The sequence below is a fragment of the Leptonychotes weddellii genome, chromosome 7 (genome assembly GCF_054177405.1).
Source record: "Leptonychotes weddellii isolate Sample4059 chromosome 7, ASM5417740v2, whole genome shotgun sequence".
NCBI lineage: Eukaryota > Metazoa > Chordata > Mammalia > Carnivora > Phocidae > Leptonychotes > Leptonychotes weddellii.
This window is the reverse complement of record NC_138375.1, coordinates 134,190,448-134,195,901: the sequence shown is the minus strand read 5'-3', so window position 1 is coordinate 134,195,901 and position 5,454 is coordinate 134,190,448. Positions and strand designations below refer to the sequence as shown.

At 36.3% G+C, this 5,454-nt stretch overlaps 1 pseudogene; it reads right to left on the bottom strand.

Moving 5' to 3' along the window:
* Positions 1 to 1,140: 1,140 nt before the first annotated feature.
* LOC102746654 (olfactory receptor 2W3-like) lies at positions 1,141 to 2,372 on the bottom strand (annotated as a pseudogene).
* Positions 2,373 to 5,454: the final 3,082 nt, after the last annotated feature.

Sequence of the window (5,454 nt, the reverse complement as noted above, 5' to 3'; positions counted from 1 at the left end):
TTATTGCAAAGCATTAGCTACTGTTGCCTCGTTTACTGCAGTAGTCTTTTTTGCTTTCACTTTTGTCTCAAAATATCCATTCTCTGCAGAACCGATGGTGTAGACCTGTAAAATTGTAAATCATATTGTTTATTTTCTCAACAATGTCCTGTGCTACAGGTAAACTTCCTAGTCTGTAGCATTGCCTGTAAGATTCTCCATGCTCTGGCGTTTTCTACTTCTTTGATTCTCTCTATTATTATTATCTCTCTAGAACCCCACTGTATGCACAGTGGCCATTCTTCTGATCTCAAAGCATGCCAAGCTTACTCTTACCTGACAAAATTTAAACGTAACATCCCTTCTCCAGGAGTGATTGTGGCAGGTCTTCCTTTTCATTATCTGGGTGCAGGTAAAAGACCTTCAAAGAGCATTCCATCTTTCCCAACCTTTCTCAACTTCATGGTTATTTCCCACTATATATACACACACACATATATATATATATACACACACATATATTTAAAATATATATATTATTAAATATATAAATTTTATTTACTTTTATCAATAAATGATAGCTTTATTTTTTTGTTATTTATTGTCACCAGCATACACATTAATAGGTAAATTTCACAAAATCAAGGGCCTTGTCACTCTTGATCAGAAGTTTAATCCCAGCACCTAGAACAGTGCCTGAAAGAGATTTGTCATTCACTAAGTGCTGTTGAATGAATAAATAGATAAAAAGGACTGACAGCCACATGTTGCTATGGAAGTGTTGTTTCTGTTTTTGTTGGTTTTGTTGTAAGAAAATGAAAGTGGAAAATAAATTCTTGTCCATGCTGACAGATCTTATCAAGATTTATAAAAGTGAATAACTAGAATAAAATATCCAATATGCTCTAATGGTTAAATATTTCCGAAAGTTTGGGTAAAAGAAATTTCATTTTTATTCTCTCTTTCCTTTCTAGAAAACATGGCTCCAATCACTGCCCCTAGCTTTTTAGCACAGTATGTGAACCATCTAGATATTTGTGCATCAGCAATGATTAATAGATGTTCCTTTGAGAACTATTGTTTTTGATATCATAATTTATGTACTCCTGTACTACTTACACAAAAGAAAACTAAAGTTGGGCCATAAACTGTGATGATATATGCCCAAACTCTGGCAGGCGGGTAGTCATGCAAGATAATGGATAAATATTTTTTGTAGGATTTTAACATAAGGGGGAATTGCTATCATTGTGTTTTATTATAATCTCTTCCTTAAACCTAGATTTCCCAAAACCAATCTTCTCAATGCCTCGTTCACCTCTTTGTTTCTGAGGGTGTAGATCAGGGGGTTCAGGAGTGGTGTGACAATGTTGTAGAAAAGAGTGAGAATCTTTCCCTAGTCATTGGAGGAGCTGGTTCCTGGTTGCATGTACATGTAGATGATGTTTCCATAAAAAAGTGAGACCACTGTGAGATGGGAGCCACAGGTACTGAAGACTTTGTGCCTCCCTGAGGATGACTGGATACTTAAATCAGCTCTCACGATGTAGCCATAGGAGATCAGGATGAATACCAGGGGTGACAGCACAATGCCCACTGCCAAAATAAAGGCAATGCCTTCAACAGCAGCTGTATTAACACAGGCCATCCAGATCAGGGCAAGCATTTCATAGAGGAAGTGGTCTACTTTGCAGTACCCACAGCGGGGTAGCCACAGAGTCACTGGGGACATAATCAAAGAGTTGGCCACACCACAGCACCAAGCAAGGGACACTAAACCCAAGCAGAGGCGTGGATTCATGATCACCATGTAGTAGAGGGGTTTGCAGACTGCAACAAACCGGTCATATGCCATGACAGCCAGGAGCAGGCACTCTACACCACCCAGACCCAGAAATAGGAAGAGCTGGATGGCACAGCCTGTGTAGCTCATGGCCTTGTCATGCCCATTCAGGTTATAGAGCAGCTGAGGGATGGAGCTGGTGGTGAAACTGAGGTCCAGGAAGGATAGGTGGGTGAGGAAGAAGTACATGGGAATGTGGAGGTGGGGGTCCAGCCGGGACACCAGGATGATGGTGGTGGTGCCCACAAGGGTCAGGAGATATGCAATCAAGATGACCACAAAGAGGATCCTCTCCAGATGGGGCGGTCAGAAAACCCCAAAAGGATGAAATTTCCCTGGGTGCTCTCATTGGTCCCATCCATCTCTATTGTCCTTAGGAGAATGGGAAATTGAATAAAATAAAAAAAAAAGTAATTCACAGCCATTAGTCACTCTGTATGTCTATCATACTAACACTATTTGAAATTTCTAATAAAAATGTAAGCGTATATATGTGTGCATAGCTTAAAACCTTAAAAATAGAGACAATTGGATGGAAAATTTTATAATTTGTCATAGAAATCTACTGAAAACAAAACATAAAACCTGAATGCCATTTTAAAAAGAACAAAATTTTTGGAGAAAATTAAAAAATATATATATTTTTAGATTTTATTTATCTCAGAGAGAGAGAGTACAGGCAGAAGGGGCAGAAAGAGAGAGTCTCAAGCAGACTCTGCGCTGAGCATAAGCCTGATGCAAGGCTCAATCTCAAGACCCTGAGATCATGACTTGAGCTGAAACTGATTTGGCCACTTAACTGCACCAACCAGGCACCCCTAAATAAAATATTTTTAATAAGATAAAAAAATAAATAGGACACTGGCAATATACTGGAGACATTTTCCTAAAAATGGACAAAATCTTTAGAATATGTAAATACCTTACAAAATTTTAAGGAAATAGTTTTATTTTTATTGTTTATTTGTTTTTGATAGAAAATTTGTATATGCTTCCTCTAGCTCTTAAATCCCTGACTGAGGAGGCTACATGTGAACAAGCAAAATGTGTCCATTTGTACTATACATCACCCTAGGAAAAAAGTTGGGACATCATCCTAATATAAATTCATTGTCTCTCCTTATCTGTGAATACATTTTCTGAATGTTCCTGAAGCTGGTTAGAAGTGCTTGATAACTATTGGCAGTTAGTAATTCCTGGGAAAGTCCATTTTTCCCAAACTTCTCCCAAAAATCTCAGGTTTAAGAGAGCATATTTTGGGTTCTCCGGGTTTTGTAAACTTTAATTACCATGGCCATATGTGAATTTATCTACCTGGTAGATCCCACCACAGATCATGATATCAGTTGTCTTCTTTGATCACTCTTTTAGAAACTGAATACCTAACAGAGTCACTTCCATATACCATACTTTTCACATGGTAATACTGTGCCTTGTGTATTTACCCCTTTTGAATTACCCCCACTCTCCATTCCTAATCCAGTTTTCAAAGATGTAAATGATTATAGTCACATTCATCCTACCAATTCTAATCCCTGGTATCTGTCCTGTATTCAGCAGGAGAATCATAATGATTCTCATATTAATTAATTTTTGCAATAGTTTATTAAATTCCCAATGACTCTAGAGGATTTTTTTTTAAACTTGGTTTTTAAAATTTGGGAAAAGTTAGGGGTACCTGGGTTGCTCAGTTGGTTGAGCGTCTGACTCTTAGTTTTGGCTCAGGTCATGATCTCAGGGTTATGGGATCAGCCCCATATAGGGCTCCGCACTCAGCACGGAGTCAGCTTGAGGATTCTGTTTCTCCTTCTGTCCCTCCCCACTCTCATGTGCTCTCTCTCTCTGAAATAAATAAATAAATCTTTAAAAAGTGAAATAAAATAAAATTTGGGGAAAGTTGGATAAAATTCATGACAGACTAAGTGAAATAATTATTCAAATATGCCCCTTTTCTGTTTCTTCTTTGTTTTGCTGTTGTTGTTTTGTATATCTGAGTGAAATGAAACATTTCCACAAAAGTGGGGAAATTGCTCTTTTGCACCTCTTTTCTTATCACTGTCAATTTTCTCCACATTGGGACAATCTTTGGTTTTTATTGTTTGTTTTCTGGTTTCCCATTGCTTGTTCCATTTGGCTACAAAGAGCTTTTTCCTAAGACTTAACCATTTGTCAAAGTGGTAGTAGATCAGTCTCCAGTTAACTAAAGCACTATCTTTAAATCTCATACAGGTTAAAATGATTTTTTTTGAATTGTCATTTAAAAAATCTGAATCTCACATTTTTATATAAAATAGGATTTTAAACTCCATTATCATTAATATTTAACAAGAAAAGACTTGACAAAATCTTTTGGTTTCTAGAGTATAAAACTATAGTAGAAGAGTAACAGATTGGGTTAGTAATTTGTATTGAGGAATCTCGTCTAATTCTCTGTCTAATCATAGTGTGAATAATTGTTGACTCTGTCTACTCATGCCTTTGATGCTAGCCTTGGTTTTATGTCCACCGTCATCCTCCTCCTCTCTTTTCTTTCTCCAACTCTTCTTCTTCTTAAATTGTCCTTATTTTTGTTCGTGATCTCTGGTCACTCTTCTGAATTAACCGTCTCTTCCAAAATGTTTGAATATTTTCTTGACTTATCTTTTGAACACTCCACAGATATAGCTTGGTTTTCAAAAGCCCTACGATTTGCACTAGTTTACTTTTAAACTTAATCCCTTACTAATATCCTAGATATCTTCCAGTTATTACTCTCTGGAGCTAAACATTGTTCAAACTCTGGTCATGTATCCTGTTATGTTTGCTTATAACTTCCTTATCTGGTCTATTACTACTGGGCAATTTTGTCACATATGTTTTTCAAGATTCAGTCATCCCCTGGAATCTCCCATTTATATATTATATTATGTTATATTATGTTATTATATTATATTATTATACTGTATTAATTATATTATATTATATTATATTATATTTATTATATTATTATATTATATATAATACCTAATTCTTTGAACTATATTGTAAGCATCACCATTATCTTTATACATGTAATTTAAAAAATGTTGTATTTCAGTCAGTTAAGCATCCAAATCTTGATTTTAGCTCAGGTCATGATCTCAGAGTCATGAGTTCGAGACCTGTGTTGGGCTCTGCCCTGAGCAGGGAGCCTGCTTAAGAGTTTCTCTCTCTCTCCCTCTGTCCCTCTTCCTCTGCCCCTCCCCACCGATGTGCATGCAAGTGTGCTTTCTCTCTCTCAAAAAAAACAAAAACAAAAACAAAACTTTATTTCACTGTTTGTAAAATATAATTAGCTTGGTGACAGTGACAGAAGTGGGTTCCTGGTGCCTGGTTACCCATCATATCAATACAATGCTTTGATTATACATTCATATTACTATAACTTTCAATTTTTACCACCTCAATCTTTCCCACATCCAGCTTTTGTAGTACAGCCTATTAAAATATCTTGTTTTGTTCTTTGTTGTTGCTGTGGTTTTTGTTGTTTTTCCCTCACATTTCCTGCCACCTGGGAATGCCTTTCTACTTTCTCTCCATATCTTTACCTATCAGTTGATTTCAAATTTAATTCATACTATTTCTGCAGGTCATTTTCTTTGATTAAATTACAC